Source organism: Sus scrofa, chromosome 6, assembly GCF_054392235.1.
Source record: "Sus scrofa isolate SSC_HxYL_T2T_F1_AM1 chromosome 6, Sscrofa_HxYL_maternal_Yorkshire_Landrace_v2.0, whole genome shotgun sequence".
Classification (NCBI taxonomy): domain Eukaryota; kingdom Metazoa; phylum Chordata; class Mammalia; order Artiodactyla; family Suidae; genus Sus; species Sus scrofa.
This window is the reverse complement of record NC_139388.1, coordinates 160,536,272-160,557,080: the sequence shown is the minus strand read 5'-3', so window position 1 is coordinate 160,557,080 and position 20,809 is coordinate 160,536,272. Positions and strand designations below refer to the sequence as shown.

General features: G+C 40.6%; 1 long non-coding RNA gene across 14 annotated transcripts in view; it reads right to left on the bottom strand.

The window, feature by feature from the left end:
* Nucleotides 1–20,809, bottom strand: part of LOC102158676 (uncharacterized) — a 434,799-nt gene that overhangs the window by 220,994 nt on the left and 192,996 nt on the right. The window lies entirely within an intron of this gene.

Here is a 20,809-nt window from a genome sequence, read left to right as displayed (position 1 = left end):
CAAACATCAAGGTGTTGGCAGAGGTGTTGGTTTTTTGGTTTTGGGGGGGTTTTTTTGTTTTTTGAGGCTTCTCTCCTTGGCCTGCAGGTTACCCTCTTCTTCTGTCTTGTTTTCACATGGTCCTTCCTGTGTGTGTGTGTGTGTGTGTGTGTGTCCTCCTCTTATAAAAACGCCAATCGTAACTATTATTCTGTGGTTCTGTGGCAGCTCCAAAAGTCCCAAAGAGACCATCTAGAGCAGAGGTTATGATCGCAGCTGCACAATAGAATCACGTGAGACACACAGAAAAACACACGTGCTCAGACCCTATCCCAGATCAAGTAAATCAGGGTATCTGGGCACAAGGCTCCATCACGTATACTTGGCAATCTTCTAGATGATTCTAATTTCTAATGAGCAGCCGGGGATGAGAATCACTACCCAACTACTTTCCTTTTTTTTTTTTTTTTAACAAATGGAATAACTTCTACACAATTATTTATCACTGTTTGCAGATGACATGCTTCTATACCTAGAAAATCCTAAAGACACTACCAGAAAACTATTAGAGCTCATCAATGAATTTGGCAAAGTCACGGGATACAAAATTAATAAGCAGAAATCGATTGCATTACTATATACTAACAATGAAAGATCAGAAAGAGAAATTGGGGGGAAAATCCCATTTACCATTGCACTGAAAAGAATAAAACACCTAGGAATAAACCTACTTAAAGAGACAAAAGACCTATACTCTGACAACTATAAGATGCTGATGAAAGAAATCACAGAAGACACAAATAGATGGAAAAATATACCATGGTCTTGGATTGGAAGAATCAATATAGTCAAAATGATAATACCACATACAATCTACAGATTCTACAAGCAATCTACAGCTTCAACGCAATTCCTATCAAATTGCCAATGACATTCTTTACAGAACTAGAACAAAATATTTTAAAATTTGTATGGAACCTCAAAAGACCTCGAATAGCCAAAGAAATATTTAAAAGAAAAAGCAGAACTGGAGGAAGCATGCTCCCTGACTTCAGACTCTACTACAAAGCTACAGTCATCAAAACAGTATGGTGCTGTCACAAAGACAGAAATATTGATCAGTGAAAACAGGATAGAAAGCCCAGAAATAAACCCAAACACCTATGGTCAATTAATCTATGACAAAGGAGGTAAGAATATACAGTGGAGGAAAGATAGTCTCTTCGATAAATGGTACTGGAAAAACTAGACAACTGCATGTAAGGGAATGAAATTAGAATGTTGTCTAACACTATACACAAAAATAAATTCAAAATGTATTAGAGACCAAAATGTAAGACCAGACACTGTAAAACTCCTAGAGGAAAACATAGGCAGAACACTCTTTGACATAAATCACAACAGCATCTTGTTTGATCCACTGCCTAGAATAAAGACAATAAAGACGCAAATAAACCAATGGGACCTGAAAGACACAAATAAACCAATGGGACTTGATTAAACTTGAAAGCTTCTTCACAGCAAAGGAAACCATTAAAAAATGAAAACACAACACACAGAATGGGAGAAAATTTTTGCAAATAACTCAACTGACCAAAGTTTAATCTCCAAAATATACGAACAACACATACAACTCAACAACAACAATAAGAAAACCCAACTGAAAAAAGGACAGAAGACCTAAATAGACATTTCTCCAAAGAAGACATACAGATGGCCAGCAGACACATGAAAAAAGGCTCAACATCACTCATTATTAGAGAAATGCAAATCAAAACTACAATAAGGTACCACTTCATACAAGTTAGACTGATCATCATTAACAAGACAATGAATAACAAATGCTGGAGAGGGTATGGAGAAAAGGGAACCCTCCTTCACTGTTGGTAGGAATGTAAATTGGTACAACCACTGTTGAAAACTGTATGGAAATACCTCAGAAAACTAAATATAGAACTACCATATGACCCAAAAATCCCACTCCTGGGCATATATCCAGATAAAAATTTCATTGAAAAAGAGACATGCACCCCTATGTTCACCACAGCACTATTCACAATAAGCCAAGACATGGAAACAACCTAAATGTCTATCTACGGATGAATGGATTAGGAAGATATGGTACACATATACAATGGAATACTATTCAGCCATAAAAAGGAAAAAATAATGCCATTTGCAGCAACATGGATGGAACTAGAGACTCTCATACTGAGTGAAGTAAGCCAGAAGGAGAAAGATGGACACCATATGACATCACTTATATGTGGAGTCTAAAATATGGCACAAATGATGTAGCTACAACACAGAAAAGATCATGGACATGTAGGACAGACTTGTGTTTGCCTGAAATAATAGAGACAGTCTGTTATGCTATTGTTTTGCTGTGGACCCTGACCTTCTGGAAAAGAAGGAGGAGGAAGTTGTTAGATGTTGTTGCCTGTATTTAGGGATAAGGAAAATGAGGGTCAGAGGGGTAAAGCAAGTCACCTAAAGACACATGGTAAATGACAGAGCCAGAGTTCAAACCAAAGTCTGATGATTTCAGTAACTGTGACCTTAACCAACATACAGTCTTTATGTACCCCACTCACCTTGCTCCAGTGCTCTAGAATCAACTGAAATTCCAGAGGGTAACAACCTCCAATATATTTTCAGGTCAACCAATAGCAACTGACACAAATTGCCCTTGCCCCCTTGATCACTAAAACTTCCTGAAGCCATTTCCCTGAATGGAGGGACCAAGTCCTTAGCCTGACTGCATTTTCATGGACAGAAATGAGACAGAAAAAGTCATAAATCCTTAAGATACACCAGCGAGTCACAGCCTCCCAAGCTCCTTTTCTTGGGCCTTTAATTGGCCTTTTAAAAAGAAACCCAAACAATGAAGAATCATCTAGTAAACATCCTACCAGCACCCATGATGGGTAACTCCACTACGGCCCAGAGTCACATCCCGGAAGAGACAACAGAGGCCACACCACTGGCAGCCTGGTCCCTTCACAGAATTCTCATTCTCAGAGGAAAATATCCATCATTTTCAGCCTTCAAGAAATCAACTGTATGGGGTTCCCGTCATGGCACAGTGGTTAACGAATCCGACTAGGAACCATGAGGTCGCAGGTTCAGTCCCTGCCCTTGCTCAGTGGGTTAACGATCTGGCGTTGCCTTGAGCTGTGGTGTAGGTTGCAGACGCGGCTCGGATCCCGCATTGCTGTGGCTCTGGCATAGGCCGGTGGCTACAGCTCCGATTGGACCCCTAGCCAGGGAACCTCCATATGCCGCAGGAGCGGCCCAAGAAATAGCAAAAAGACAAAAAAAGAAAAAGAAAGAAGAAACCAACTGTCCTCCCATTTCATGAGGTCCACTGCATCTCTTGACTATCCTTCATGTGAAATAAGGAGATGGAGGTGGGCCTGGAAGAGACACCTTCCTTCACTCAACACATGTGTGCTGAGCCCCCACCTTGGCAGCACAGTGGTGGGGGAGGCAGGACCTCAGCATTAGGCTCAACTTTGGCTTGACTCCCACCCTTGCCTTTAGATGACTTTGGGGGAGTCATTTAAACTCTCTGAATTCCAGGCTATCATCAAAAAAATAAAATAAAATAAGAATAATGCTGGTGGGACAGAGCCCACTGGGAAGTGCCAGGACAATCCAGATCCACTGAAGTAAAACAAACCAGTGGGCCAGCATGCAGGGGCAGAAAGAGTTACAATTAAAAAGAATCAAGTTCAAGTCTCAATTTCACACCTTGCAAGCTCTTGGACCTTGAGATCTCACTATACTACTCTGACCCTCCATTTCTCCGCTATAAAATGGGTTAATAATACATACCTGACAGGGATGTTATGGGAATGAGAAACACTTTTCAAAGCATCTGAAATGCAGAAAGTCCTCAAAAAGTAATGACTGTCATTGTCCACTAGATTCCATACTAGACTCTGGGGATGCCAAGATGAACACTCAGTGATGCTGTGACCATTAGAGCTCAGTAGTAATTTCACATCTCTGGGTATCCATTTCCTTACCCATAATAGAGAGTAACACTCTCTCCCCTGACTCACTCCTAGGGCTAATGATATAATTAATAACACAACAACTGTAATTACAACTGACACTTATTGAGTGGTTACAATATAACTAGGCATGTCATCAAGTGTATTTAGATGACGTTTTTCATTTACCCTTTCTGGTAGGTAGAATAATGCCGCCGCCAATATGTCCATCCCATGATCCGTAGAACCTGTGACTATGACCTTACCTGCAAAAGGGGCTTTGCAGATGTAATTAAGTCAAAAGCTTGAGATAGGGAGATGGTTCTGGAGTACCTGGAGAGGCTCAATCTAATCACATTAGACCTTAAAAGAGCAGATAAATTTCTCCAGCTGGAGGTGGGGAAATCAGGCAGGAGGAGAAGTCAGACATGAGATTTGAAATGTGAGGGCTTGGGATTTTGCTTCTTTCCAAAATGGAGGAAGGGAGCAGTGATATAAGGAATGCAAGTGGCTCCTAGAAGCTGAGAACAATGCCCAGCTGATGGTTAGAAAACAAATGGCAACCCTAGTCCTACAACCACAAGGAATTGAAATCTGTCAGCAACTTGAAAGAGCTTGAAAGTAGATTCCTCTCCCATGACATCCAGAAAGGAAGACAGTACAACCAAGCCCTTGATATCAGCCTTATAAAGCCCAGAGCAGAGAACCAACTGACCCAGGAGGTGGCCCTTTGAAATAATAAGTGGGGATTGTTAAGGTATGAAATCTTAATCAATACAAAATATAAAATCCTCAACACAGCCCTGTGAAGAGTCATTGTCATCCCCATTCTGGCTGAAGAGAAACTGAGGCAAAGAATGGATAAACTCATCAAGATCATGCAACTAGTAAGTGCAAAAGTACTTAATCCATTCTGATTCAAGAGTCTTTCCTTCTAGAAACAGTTCTTGGTGCAGAGTAGATACTCAATAAATATTCGTGAAATGAATGGGTGGAGGTAGAGATGGATGAGTGGAGAGAAACAGCAGATGTGGAGATGCTGAGGACGAGAAAAAAATCATCATTTGTGTTACTAAGCAGATCCAAATCTGTCACTTCAAGTATAGCCTGAGACAGTCAAAAGGTATAAATTTCCATTTATAAGATATATAAGTACAGGGGATGCAGTTAAAACTTCTGTATGTTATATATAAAAATTATTAAGAGAGTAAATCCTACGAGTTATCACAAGAAAAAAAAATTTTTCCACTTCTTTAATTTTATGCCTATATGAGATGACAGATGTTCACCAAAATTGTAAGAGTCACTTCATGATATATGTAAATCAAATTGTAAGGCTGTACACATTAAACTTACAATGATCTATGTCAATTGTATCTCAATAAAACTTGAAGAAAGAAAAGAAAAGAAATTGGGTTGGTGGGGGGAGAATAGCCTGAGAAATAAAAGGCAGTTTGGCAGTTTGAGAGAAGTCCATTGGACTAGGAAGCCTGAATTCTGATCTTGGTTTTCCAGTTTATTTTCTGTGTGATTTGGACTGATCTCTGCCCTATTCTGAACCTCAGTTTCCTTGACTTTAAAATGGAAATAATAAACCCAGTACGGTGCCCCCCCCCAAGGTTCGCGTGGGGTGAGGAGATGTAAAAGCAGCTTGTAAACTGTGCCCCACTATCCATTCATCCATTTGGTCATTAACATCCTGTAGCAGGCCGTCTGAGAGGGGCTGGAGGTATAGCGAGTGAGACCGTCTGTCCCAAAGGTCCCCAGCATTGTCTTGGCAACAAGTGCACAAACCTGTTACTGGAAAACCAAGTGAGAGGTGCTCGGGGTCAGATGAGATCAAGAGAACAGTGTGAGCGACCCCACGTTGTGGGTGTGCGCTGGGTGGGTGGGGTCCAGGCAGGCTAAAGATTACATTTGAGCCACTTCTGGAAGAGGTGGGTGTTGTCCAAGTGTCGGTGGGAAGGGAGGAACTTTCAGCCAAATGGAACAGCCTTTCAAAGGCACCTGTGTCCGGTGCAGAAAGCCACTAAGAGTTCTGTGTGGTCGTGAAGGATGGTCACCAGCATCGTCTCCGCCTCTCCTTTCAAGCACCTGTTAGGACAGCCCTGTCCTGCCGCTTGGAGGTTAGGTGGGGCCTGTGGCTGGTGTCTGCCAATGACATGAGAGGAGAAGTAACCGCCGCTGTCATTTCCACAAGCCACGTGTGCCATTTAAAATTTCCTAGGAGTCACACTGGCCACATTAGAAAGAGAGAGAGAGAGAGAACCTGATGAAATTAATTTTAGCAATATAATAAATACTTTAACCTAATATATTCAAAATATTATCCTTCACTGTCTAATCAATACAAAAATATTAATATTTTATATTATTGTCCACACTGCGTGTTTGTGCCGTGCTACAAGTATGTATTATATTCTTATAAAACATCTCATTTTGGACGAGGCCTTTTTTTTTTAATTTTTCATGGAATATTTATTTTTCAGTGAGATATTTTCTCAAGTAAGTTAAATATCTCTCTGAGCTTCATTTATTTTATAGTGCATTTTTTTTCATTTTTTCAAGTTTTGTTGAAGTATAGCTGATTTACAATGAGGTGATAAATTCTGCTGTACAGCAAAGTGATTCAGTTATACATATGCCCACGCATTCATTCTTTTTCAGATTTTTCTCCCACATTATCACAGAATACTGGGTAGAGTTCCCTGAGCTATAGAGCAGGTCCCCATTGGCCAGTCATTCCATACACTACAGTGTGCATATGCCAACCCCAAGCCCCTGTCCATCCCTCCCCTACCCCTCCCACCTGTCCCCTTTCATCGCCCTAAGTTTGTTTGCAAAGGCTGTGATTCTGTTTCGGCTCTGCTTTCTGTTCACACTTTTCAAATGACCAGTAGCCACATGGGGCTGACAGCTGCCATACTGGACAGCACTGGGGTAACTGCTCCACATCCTTAGCTAGCGAGTGAAAGGCACAGAGCAGAGGCCCAGTGAACACTCTGTGAACATGTGGGATAAGATAGGAGCCATTGTTTCTCCTGAAAGGTAAGAGATTCCGTTTGTTATTGAAACATACACGAACCAATACAAGCTTCATGTTGTTTGAGGATGAGGCAGAGACAAAGGAGACTGGAAAGTAGGCAGAAGTCAGTTAACGGAAGGCCTTTTATAACTGAGACATTTGAATTTTATCCTGAAGGAAAGATAATGGATCTTGTGACACCATTCAGGTTTGATGGGCCCTACGTGAGTCAGGGAAAGTGACTAGGGAGCTGGTATAACATCCAAGCAGTGAGGCCTGGTACTGCAACAAAGTACAGCTCCACTAGAAAGGCACACACACCTTTCCCCATCGACCTACAGATGGAGCAGCCTGTTGGACTCCATGTAAAAGGGGAATTTGGGGGCCCAGCCAGCGAGGGAACCATCAACCTGGCCTCTTACATTTGCTGCGGCTTCACTTTCATCTTGTAGCTATTGGCTGTGAGGCATGATTCCACAGATTCATCATGGTGGAAGGCTTTGCCCTCATGAAAAGGATTGTGGATCTATTTAAAGGTCACTTTCACATGTCAAGGTCATTTTTTCTTATTTTTCTTTTAGCCCAGGCCAGACCTCAGAAGCTCCAGCTTTTCAGCGTATTCCAGCTGGGGTGGGGGTTTTTCCTCCCTGTACTTTTTTCACCCACAAATGATACTCCATAAAACAAGAGACAAAAGAGAAAAAAAAAAAGCAGTGATAGTTTAGATAATTCTGCACCATCCATAGGCAGGGAACTAGGGGCAGGAGTGGAATAGAAAGTCCACACAAATAAATCAGTGTTGATCTGAAGTTAACACATCAAAATCCATTCCATAGATCTGAACTATTGTATTTTGAGAATTTCAGCTGTTTAGCTTTTCAGCAGGTATCAGGGAACACACTTTGGTCCTGCATTACCATAAAGAACTCTTTTTGGTTTTGTTTTCGTCTTTGTATTTTAGGCTGCACACGTGGCATGTGGAGGTTCCCAGGCTAGGTGTCCAATCGGAGCTGTAGTGGCCAGCCTACACCACAGCCACAACAATGGGGGATCTGAGCTGTGTCTGCGACCTACACCACATCTCATGGCAATGCTCAATCCTTAACCCACTGAGAAAGGCCAGGGATGAACCCACATACTCAAGGATGCTAGTTGGGTTCATTAACCACTGAGCCACAATGGGAACTCCCATAAGGAACTCTTTAGGAAAATTTGATGAAAGTAGAGTCATAGGCATGAGAAAGATTTGTTTAAAAACTACTTTAAGCTTTTTCTTTGGGATTTTTGTACAGGAGGATGTCTGTCACAGTGATTTTCATGTTATTTAATCAGCCATGGCTGTCACAGTAATGTGGACACAAAGCCCTTACACAGGCACAAAGGCATCAGGAATTACTTGTTAACTCCTCTGTAATGAAGCAGAACTTAAACTAAGTCCAAGTTCTACCACTAACTTCCTATATGATCTCAAGCAAATCCAATAAATTTCTAAGCCTTGGTTTCCCCATCTTTAAGTCGAGGGCAATTTACAGAGTAGTTGTGAAGACAGAGTGGAAAAAAACTGGCATGTTGACTGATGTTCCATAAATCTGTTCTTTATCTGAGTAAAGTAGTACATGGACTTGGGGCCGATAGACTTAGGATAAGGATCCAGCTCTGTCCCTCCCTAATTGCATGGCCTGGGACAACTCACACACATCATTTGGCTTTACTATAAAATGAGATGACAGTATTTTCCCCATTTAAACAGCATGGTGTATTCGACATTCAGTTTTGTCTTCGTCCTCTGAAGGCAGTCTGAGGCAAGGATTAAGGTGCTGACTTCAAGGTGGAGGTGCAAGACAAACAAGACCAAGGTAAAAAAGAAAAGCAGAAGTGAATGAAAGAAGTAGGTGAACTAATGTGATCTGTACTTTGCTAAGGCGCCACTTGTCAGGGTGAGCTGCAGAGGTGCTCATCCCGCAAGGCACACTCATTCCTTCAGCCAGGATAACTTTCCAGAAGGTTATACTCAGCACTCTCTTTTTCCTCCCTCTGTATCTACCTTGTTCCTCTTGGTCTCCTTTTCCCATTGATCAAGGTCTATCCCACAGGGAGCTTATGTCTCACACCTCTGAGTCATAGCACTTGCCCTCGCCATAGCTGATCAGGGAGAAATTCATCTCTCCCATGTGGACCAAAAGGACCAGGCCTTGTGACCTCAACAGCTCAGAGAGCTCTGTGACCACAACGGCCCCAGAACGCCTCAGCCCTACTGTGCTGGGCTCTACTGCTGTGCAGGGGAAGATGGGCATCAGTGGCACAGAGCTGGAATGAGATTTCAATCTTTAAAAGATACTTGGAAAGCTTAAATGTGATACGTCCATTTTAGAAATAAGGAATTGGAGGCCCAAAGAGAGAAATCCACTTCTCTAAGTCACACAGCTACCATTGTCAAAGTCCCTTAAACCTGTGTTCCTCCACGTCTATATTCCATAATCTACCTGGCAATCTTGTCTGAAAGGAGATTCTGACCCAGTAGGTTTGAGCTGAGCAAAGGTAGGGCCTGTGGACCACGTTTTGTGTAGCAAGGCTTTAAACGGCCAGTCGCCTTGGAAATCCACACTAAGCATCAGGTAAATGAGACTTCAGCACGTTTCCTCCTTTCATACATCACCTTAGTCGAGAATGGTCCCCCTCACCAGTCGCTTGCACCTGACTCTATCTTGCTACTGACCTTTGCTGAATTTGCCTGTTATTTTCTCACCACTGTCTTTGCCGTCTTTGCCTTCACAAAATAGCTTGATGCTCCTCTCTTCTTTCTTAGCTAAGATTTAGGCCACCCTCACTATCACTTAAGCTATGCCACATGAAGTTGTGCTGAGGACACTTTCTCTCTACAGCTTGGGCCCAGGACCCTCCAGGCGAGAGGCACTGCTTGTGGTCAGTGCTTCTACTGGGCTCTGCCAGATTCTTTCGTGTGAAGATCAAACCAACGAGAGCCCCCATCTTGCATGCACTTTACACTGTACCACCCAGCATTAATTCCAAAGTTTAATAAGGCCGAAGGGGATTTGTAGGGCACAAGAATATTTTTGTGCTGGAATGTGTACTTGTTCTCAAAAAAAAATAAAAAAATAAAAATAAACCACAAAGCTTATATTCAAAATGGAATAGTCTGGTTTCCTAAAAATCACAACCAAAATAGATTTTCTTTCCTGTTTACATATGAATCAGATTGTGCTTCAGAGTTACTGGTTTGCTCAATGAATGACCAGAAGCAGAGCTGAAAGTATTTGTGAAATGCCTACTATCTTCAATAGTGTAGCAGAGAGAACAGAATGGGCTATAGTTCATTGGCAAAAGAGAAACGGAGTCACTAAAGGAAGAACTGAAGAAGAAAGTGGTGAGTGTTGACTGGAGAACCACGGGGATTAGATTTCCCAAGCTCTTTGTTTACTATAACCTAGAGCAGATGGCTTCAGGCAGGCAGAGTTTCTCATGGTTAAGATTATGGGCTCTGTAGCCCAGTTGCATCAATTCAAATTCCAGCTCTACCATTTACTTTTTCTGTGATCTCGAACAAGTTATTAAGCGCCTTGGTTCCTTGGCTTCCCCAATTGTAACATGGAAATAATAATAGTACCCCTCTCATAGAGTTGGCATAAGAATTAAATGCATAAATCATTCAAACATAAGCCATTTAAATTTTTCCCACCACATAATAAGCACCCACAAATGTTAGCCAGCATGATGCCAGTTGAAACTTCATCGCTTTGATTCCCACTCAAGAGATTATATTGGCTTGTAAGTGAGAGTGAAGAGAGAAAACAAGAAAGTCTTAATAAATTTGAGAAGACTGAAATCAAACATCTTTTCCAACCACAAAGGAATAGATTATGGATATTATAGAAAATAAGCATTTATGCTAATTTTATCAGGAACCAAGATTTTTAGTGTATGAGAAAAGAGAAACAAGTGTAAATTCAACAAGTGAAAACTTTATATTACTATATTTGGAATGTCAATGTTTAGCTTGAACTTAAAATTTTTAAATGGATTTTTAACTTTTCTATTATAGGAGTTCCCGCCATGGCTCAGTGGTTAATGAATCCAACTAGGAACCATGAGGTTGTGGATTTGATCCCTGGCAATGCCAGATGTGAGTTCGATCCCTGGCCTTGCTCAGTGAGTTAAGGATCTGGCGTTGCCCCGTGAGCTGTGGTGTAGGTTACAAAAACAGCTCAGATCCCGCGTTACTGTGGCTCTGGCTTAGGCCTGCAGCTACAGCTCCAATTAGACCCCTAGCCTGGGAACCTCCATATACCACGGATGTGGCCCTAGAAAAGACAAAAAAATAAAAAATAAATTATCTATTACAGTATTGCTGATTTACAATGTTGTGTCAATTTTTGCTGTACAGCAAAGCAACCCATCCATATATAAAAAAGGAGTGTCTGTGTGTGTGTGTATATATATAATACATTCATATTATCTTCCATCATGGTCTATCAAAAGAGATTGGATATAGTTCCCTGTACTGTACAGTAGAATATATATTTTTTTCTTTTTTGGCCATCGCTTAGCATATGGAGTTTCCAGGTCAGGGATCAGATCCAAGCTGCAGTTACAACCTACACCACAGCTGTGACAACATCAGATCCTTAACCCACTGTGCTGGGCTGGGGATTGAACCTGTGTCCCAGTGCTCCAGAGATGCCACCAATCCCACTGTGTCTCCGCAGGAACTTCTAATTTTTTTTTATTCTCGCTCTTCCCACTAAAAGGCCTAAGACAATCATGGTCTCGTGACAGCAAGCATCCCTAGCACTTGAATTTACAGCTTATAAAGACCATTCTCCTCCAAAAGAAATAGGAACTCTTCTGAAAAGTAGATGATGAATTAGAGCTGAAGCAAAAGAAAATTCCAAAAACTTCTTATACCAGAATGTAGGGGAGTTATCAAAAAGTACTGAGGATGTGATGAAAGGCCAATGTCTTGAAGTATGCTGCATATAAAACCCATGTGCTCGAAATTATACCCAACAGAAAAATAAGGAACCTCAGGACTCACAGTGTTCACCATTAGTTGTAACTAGGTACCAACTCCTAACTGAACATCAGACATTAAAGGACAGAACTATTTACCCTGCCTTTCCTCAATGAAAAATGTTTTGGAGTAAGCAGATGTTCATAGTTTGTGGGCATAATGGGTTTGTAGAGAAGAATTCCAGCCAATATATGGGAGAGGATGACAGCATTAGAAAAAGTGCCCATCTTCAACCGCTAGCAACATAACTGATTCAAGCAAAGATTATCTGTAAATGAAACCATTAGAGGAAAGTTTAAAGGAGATTGTGGAATGGAGATATTAGATAGCCACCATATGAAACCCTTGATCAAATTAGCATCATTAAAATTGTACAATCAGACTTCCTGTGCCCTTCTAGTGTGATGCAACGTCAAGTACACAGCACCAATGACGAAATGTTCTTGAAAAAACCTAGGACTTGAATCTCAGCAAGTCTTTAGAACTAACTTCTAGCTTATTGTTCATAGAAAGGGTAGATAAATCTGTTCAATGACACCACGATGAAGCAAACAGACACATTCTGAATGTGGGATTTTCCATAAGACCCAGTTTCTTTAATAAGAAAAGCAACATAAAAACAGAGGGAGCGGTGAGAGGGGCCAGGGAAGAGAGGCTGTTCTAGATTACTGGAGAGTTAAGAAACACAACGGCTGAATCCAGTACGTGTGGATTTGATTTAGATCTTGATATAAACAATAATAACATCACATTCTCAAGAAAATTGGAGACATTTGAATATGACACCAAGGCATGATAGTGAATTTCTTTAGGTATGATGGTACCTCAATGGTTCACTCAGAAAATGCCCATATTTCTATAAGATGTATCCTGGATTATTCATAAGTGAAATGACATGAGAACTGGGATTTGAAAACCTAATGATTGGGTGGTGTCGAGGGGGAAGGAGGCGATGAAGCAAAAAAGGCAAAATTCTGATATATGTAACATGCTGGTTATATGGAATCTATTATAATATTGTACTATATTATGCCATACTATAGTATTATTATACCATTATTATAATTTGATTCTCACCACTTTTGTGTATGTATAAGTTTTTGTAATAAAAATATTTTTAAACAACATGCGAAAAATCTAGAATCAGACTTAATACACATTTTGTTAGAAAATATCTGCAACCTTTGATTTTTTTTTTTTTTTTTTTTTTTTTTTACTGATAGCAAAACATTCCTGGTTTCATCACCCACCACCATGCCAAGGCATCACATTTTGTCACCATCCGTGTTGCTTTTGCTCTATTCTTGAACTAATTAGTTTGGATGAACTGCGTGTGTTCATTTGTCACCCACCAGACTATGGCTTGGGAGCAGGAACTGTCTTATTCAGCTTTGAACCTACAGCACTGGTAAACAGCCAGTGCTCAGGGTAGATGCATATGATAGGTAAATATTCATAGGAACCAACAAGAGATTGTTTAAAATGCTATTCCCTGGACATTAACTCTAGAACTTCTAAAGCAGAAAGTCTGTGTAGGGTCTGGGAAATATTTGGTTTTTTTGTAAATTTCCCAGTGATTCCTATGCACAGGGTTTGGAGCCTACACCTTGAGAAACACTTCTTTATCTGGACTCTATCAAACAGTCCTTCAGAATAGTTTTTTACGGGAGCTCAGGAATAAGCAGTCAATAAACAAATGAATGGCATATATACAGCTATATCCATCAGTTTCAGAGGCTCTGATTTCTGAGGTTAAGTAATGAGAAGGGCTGATCAGTAAATGTAAAGGGAGCAGAGCAGCTCCAAATGCAGCATTTGATTTCAATTTTATTTTTATTTAAATGGAAACTTCTGCGGGAGTCAAAAGCAAAGCTTCTTGATTACAGACAGAGCAGCCATGGATAAATATAAATCCTAGCTTTCCAGACGGCTTTGTGAGAGGGATAAGGCGCACACGGCACTAACTAGCATGATTATATAAGGCATGTGTTTATAATAAGACTTAAATGAATATGGGCTTCCTCAGAGTCCAATATAGAACATTTCTCATTCTCTCCCATCAGCCCCACAGGAATCTGTTTGCATCCTGCAGCTCATTGGTTGGAATAATATTGTTTCCACACAATTCCCCATCCCATGTCAATATATTGTTAGTGGTGGGTAATTAGGTACCTCATGAGCCCAGAGTTGCCACCACTAGAGTTCAAGTAGAAAAGAAATGGATGATCATTGAATGATTCTGAAGCCTAAGAGATCCGACAATGGGTCTTGGAGAGGAAGGCCCAAGGGCCCTATCAATTCCTTTCCTCAGTTAACCCCTTATTCCTCCCAGTGTCCAAGCTTGGCAAATGTTCTGCCTCTGTCTAAACTGCTCCACTTCCATGTCTCTGCCTGACCAGGTCCCACTGAGCCACAGCCCAAGGATCAGCTCTTTCAAGAAGAGTCCTCTGACGCCAGGCTGATTTAGAAGCTCCTCTCTGTTGTATTACAAGTAGTCTGAGTTTACCTCCATTACAATCAACTGTTAAATTTGCTATCCCTTCCTCCACTGTGAGAACCATATTTCACTCACTGCCTTATCCCAGGTAATTTGCATGAACCCAGCAGACTGCAGATATTCAACAAAAGCAATAAAACTGAATGAGTGAATCCTCAACTAGCACATCTAAGTTACTCCACTAACCTAATTCAAGTGCAATATAACCCTGAGTTGAAATATCAGAAACATTTTCAGGAATTACTAAAATATTGGGAGAATTAGACAGATGCCACAGACAGGAGATAATAATCACAAGGGTTATTTTTCAAAAAGCAACTAAAGGTAAATTTAAGAAACCATGAACAGAGTGACTTGTAACTGATTACTAGCAAAATTTAGGAACATTTTTAAAGCAAAGTGATCATTGGGATATACATAGTTTTTCAAGCCATAAATCCTGCCAAACTCTCTCTTCCATTCAAGCATCTGACAGATCTTCTATCATGTCCATGTGAAAATAAAAAAATGTTAGCAGGAAGATAATGCCATTTAGACAAATTTGCAGTTGGATAAATTTATGTATAAATGAATTATCAAGATCAGTCTGGAGGGAGCATACTGTCATCACTTCTTTGCCTTTCCTGTTTAACAGTTGTACAAACTACTTGATAAAGATTCACAAAATAAACCCCACGAAATCCATTCATCCATTCAATAGATAACTGCTAAGCATTTGCTTTGTGCTTTCTCTTGAGGAGCGCATTGCATAGTCGGTAGCTAATTATACTACAGTGTGACAGATGCTAACACAGATGCTGAAGCAGAAACTCAAGAGGCTGACCTAGAAATCACAGTTGTTAATAAGAGTCCCAGGTAATCCTTGTTGTAAACAGACAAGATCTGGGTAACAATGGTAGATGACACACTGAAGTTTAAAAATATCTCCATCCAATGACACATGCACCTGCATGTTCATTGCAGCACTAGTCACAATAGCCAGGACATGGAAACAACGCAAATGTCCATCGACAGATGATTGGATTCGGAAGATGTGGTATATATATACACAATGGAATACTACTCAGCCATAAAAAAGAATGGCATCATGCCATTTGCAGCAACATGGATGGAACTAGAGAATCTCATACTGAGTGAAATGAGCCAGAAAGACAAAGACAAATACCAAATGATATCACTTATAACTGGAATCTAATATCCAGCACAAACGAACATCTCCTCAGAAAAGAAAATCATGGACTTGGAGAAAAGACTTGTGGCTGCCTGATGGGAGAGGGAGGGAGTGGGCGGGATCGGGAGCTTGGGCTTATCAGACACAACTTAGAATAGATTTACAAGGAGATCCTGATGAGTAGCATTGAGAACTATGTCTAGATACTCATGTTGCAACAGAACAAATGGTGCGGGGAAAAAAATGTAATGTATACATGTAAGGATAACTTGATCCCCTTGCTGTACAGTGGGAAAATAAAATAAAAATAAAATAAAATAAGTTAAAAAATAAAAATATCTTCATCCAAAAGTGAATAAATAAAATCAAAGAAAAAATTAAGAGCAAAATTTTAAAATATCTCCACTGGCAAGAACAGTGAGTTGAAACCTAAAAAGAGAATGTAACAATTAGTAGTCTTAAATATGCAAAAATTGGGCTTTCCCAATTACACAGCAAATAGTGTATTTGACCTGGTTGGCTAAGGTCTATTAAAGGAAGGTATATCCACATATCTTCAACTTACTATCTTTTCTAAAGTTGTAGATAAAAATAGTGTAACCATAGCCATATAATTTCTTGAGTCTTAGTGTCCTCATCTATCTAGGACATAATAATAGGTTCTGCCACTGAGAGTTGTGTGGAGTCTCCAGGTCTACTTGTGTGGGAGAAAACTAAATAAGATCATTTGCTCATCAAATACTTATTGACTGACTACCACAGTCCCGTGAAAGGCTCTGGATATGTGTGAAGCACTTTTCATCATGCCTTGCACATAGTATAGATGCCAAAAAAATGAAGGCTATTATTTTATTATTTTTATTATTATTATTATTATGCACAGTTATAATGATTCTGGTTATCCATCTGCCATCTAGAAACAGAAACTGCACCTGCTTTTTCAGGCTCAACAATAGGAGGGTCTGTGCTGGGCTACTATAGTTAGCACATCGTAAACCCCTTCAGAGTGCTTTCCTTATCAAGTGTCATCGAGAGTTCCATCCAGAGACAGACTCTCAGAATGGTGTCCACTGCTAGACTTCTTAGGATAAGCCACTGTTTTCAATCAAGACCCAATTAGTCCCTGACTAGACCAGCTTTCATAGAAATTCCTCCCCTCTGAACTTCTTCTTTTTTTTTTTTTTTTTTTTTTTGTCTTTTGTTGTTGTTGTTGCTATTTCTTGGGCCGCTCCCTCGGCATATGGAGGTTCCCAGGCTAGGGGTCGAATCGGAGCTGTAGCCACCAGCCTACGCCAGAGCCACAGCAACACGGGATCCGAGCCGCGTCTGCAACCTACACCACAGCTCACAGCAACGCCGGATCCTTAACCCACTGAGCAAGGGCAGGGACCGAACCCGCAACCTCATGGTTCCTAGTCGGGTTCGTTAACTGCTGCGCCATGACGGGAACTCCCCCTCTGAACTTCTAAGCCTTGCTGGTCTGTAGCACAACCTAGCACTTAATTTTACCAAGTAGAAAGAATGCTTAATATTATTTTTAAAGGTAAATTAGTTAAGAGATGTGGCTTTTTGGAGTTGGACAGTCCTAAGAGTATGACATGTTTCCATTCAAATAGAGATAAAATGTTGCAGAACAGGGAATGACATTTATCTTGGAGGCTTACAGGAACATCATGACCTACATAAACAGCTGCAAGAACAAAGGATTCTAACACCAAGAAGTTTTCAAAAACTAGCACCTCCTCCCCTTTCGGTATAAAAGCAGCCTAAATTCTGACTTGAGTAAGAGGATTCTCTAGGACCATCTTTTCAGACTCCTGGCTTTCCAAACAAAGTCATTATTCCTTCCCCCCACACCTTCTCTCTGGGTTTATTGGCCTACCATGCAGTGAGCAGAATGAGCCTGAACTCAGTAACAGCTGGAATTCACTAAATGGTAGTGGTTTAAGAAGAATAACTGTTCAGTGGTTCACAGCTGGTTCGAAAGTCTTCCATGAATTGAGCCAGAAATCTCCTTCCTCTCACTTTGTTCTTCTCAGTGGTCTGCCTCTGAAGCTGGCCCTCAGTCAGTTTCCTATCTTTCTCTAGGGAAGTGCTTCAGATAGTTTGAGAGGGCAATAATATCTTTGCAGGGTGACCAATCATCCTGGTTCGCCCAGGACTCAGGGGTTTCTGTGATATAGGACTTCCAGTACTAAAATTTGGAAACTTTCAGGTAAACCAAAATGGTTTATCACCCTAATTCCTTTTCTGTTCTCCTCCAGGCTGTATATTGCCATGACCTTCAAATATTGCTTTTGTGACCCATGTGTGGCCCCCTTATCGCCCTTTTCTTCCTCCTTATAAGTGTTGTTTTTTTGTCAATGTTTCTCTTGGTGTATAGCACAAAAACATTTATGCTGCAGTATAGATGTGGAAGATTTTTCTCTTGTGATATATGTCACTGGTTTTTCTTTTCTTTTTTCCATCTCAAGTACAAAGATCATTCTCCTAAGTTCAAAGTTCGCTCTGTGTAAGATCCCCTGGTTTCTTTATTCTTTGTTGTCTACATTCCTGACTTTCTGTTTCCTCTCTTCCAATTAGGCACTCACTCTAATGTGAGAAAGATTAGATGAGAGTTTATGTCACTGTCAATCATCTAATTGTATTTTATGCATGTATTTTTCAACTGGCATAAATGATATTATGCTATAAAGTTCATTTTCTCTTTTTTAAAACTAAAGGCTACTACTAAGACCTGTCTACATCACCATGTGGACAAGCATTTCCTAGACTACAATTGCTGCATAGTATTTCTGAGTATATATACGGCTCATTGTCTAAATCCATCCTCTCAATGGTGGTAACAGGTGACCTCATATTCCTAGCTGTTACACATAACATTGTGATGAGCATTCTTGGTTTTTGGTTTTTTTGTTTTTTGGGGTTTTTTTTTTTTTTTTTGTCTTTTTTGCCTTTTTTAGGGCCGCTTCCTGCGGCATATGGAGGTTCCCAGGCTAGAGATTGAATCGGAGCTGTAGCCACCGGCCTATACCAGAGCCACAGCAACACGGGATCCAAGCCGTGTCCGAGACCTATACCACAGCTCACGGCAACGCCAGATCCTTAATTCACTGAGCAAGGCCAGGGATCGAACCCACAACCTCATGGTTCCTAGTCGGATTCGTCAACCACTGCGCCACGACGGGAACTCCATGATGAGCATTCTTATTCACCTCCTCTTTAAAAGAAATCCCCCTTCTTTATTTTTAGGGCCACACATGTGGCATATGGAAGTTCCCAGGGTAGGGGTCAAAACGGAGCTGCAGCAGCTGGGCTACACCACAGTCACACAAGATCCAAGCTGCATCTACACCACGGTTCATGACAATGCCACATCCTTACCCACTGACCGAGGCCAGGAATCAAACCCGCATCCTCATAGATACTACTCGGGTTCATAACCCACTGAGTCACAATGGGAACTCCCAAGAGAAATTCCCCTGGTTCCGTTTTAGTTACCAGAATCACCTTGTACTCATTTAGCCAAAGAGGTATCTAATGGAGAGAATTCTTATTTTTAAATGGTTGGAAGAAAGCAGGATTTACGCTGAGCTTCCAGGAATGACACCTAGAACCACACAGCAGAACTGGCCCACAGGGGAGCAATAGGGCCAGAGGACCTAGAAACCAACACCACCTCTCTAAAACCAGGGATGCTCATTGTTCGGTTTCCTGATACCATGCTAGGACCAGATATCAGGACTTCTCTATATCTTCTGAAAAATAAACTGCAGTAATCTAACAGTCTTTGTGACTACAGATTTCAACAAAATAACAGACAGAGCAGAAACAAGACCTCTGCCTCATGATAATCACTTCCACCTTCCAAATACCTCATACATAGATTATTTGGAGGAAGCTAAGTCATTAATGGAACCTGAATTTTTAAAAAAAGGGCATCTGGAGAATATATTTTTTTACCTTTCTATCCCCTGGCATGCAGGAAATCACGCTCCAAGTGAGACAGAAGGAAGTTGGGTGAACCAATCTATAGAAATTGTCACAAACCAAGAGTGAAACTGATAGGTTATGGGCACAAACAAACTCAATTTGCTCAAGTAGTGCCAGACTGTTCTGCAAAATGACTATTTAACTTCATATTCCCACCTACAGTGCCTGTAGGATCCCAGTCTCCTTTTTCCTGACAACACTGGGCATTACAAAGCTAGAATACGTTTGCCAACCTAGTTATGACGCCAAAGTAAAAAGTTCCTTTTTCGTGTTACACTATCCCCTTGGAGCCAATTGAACTTGATTTCTGATCAAGTTCTGATTTTTTTTATTCTGGTGTCTCTGACGTGAACTGCTACCAAATTCATTCTCCTCAAGCTCCATTGTATATGCAGTCTTAAAATCTAGACTTGACATTTATCTTTTTTAAATATCTTGTAAATAGTATTAGGGCCCAGTGCCCTTGTTTATCAAGATTATTTTAAAATCTTCCTAACTGTTGTCTGTTTTTAACAGCTTCCTTTCAACTCTGAGAGAGTCGAAGGAAAGAGAAAGGGTGTGAATTTCTATTTTTCACACAAGAAGTTCAGAGAAGCTAAGTAACTTGCTCAAAGCCACCCAGTGATAAGTGCAAGAGGCATGCTTTAACCAGGCATGTCTGAAACAAAGCCGTTCACATGCAGGATCAAATCACACTTTGCAAAATCATACAGCACGTGGGATATCTGAGACTCCCCTTGGTTTAACAATTTAAAACATTATTTTCAGAATTATAACAGTCCTTTTTTATGGCTTTTGTACATAAAGTCTAATTGAAAAGACACCAAATGTGACCTAATGGAAAATTTTCAAGATCTTAAAAGATATTATTGAAGAAATGAGTTTCTCATTTAAAAATGATCCAAGACGGGAAAAGTGTGTTTTTCTGTGACTTCTACACTTTCACATATGCTGTTCCCTGGAAATCTCCTTTCTCTACCTGGACAATTCCTGCGCATCTTCCAACCCCCAATTCAAGGTGATTTTGTCCGTTTTGTCTGCTCAGATCCCTTCAGAGATTCGAATCTAGGCACTTTGCTTCCAGAACCCACCCTCTTGACCTTTATATGCAAGAATT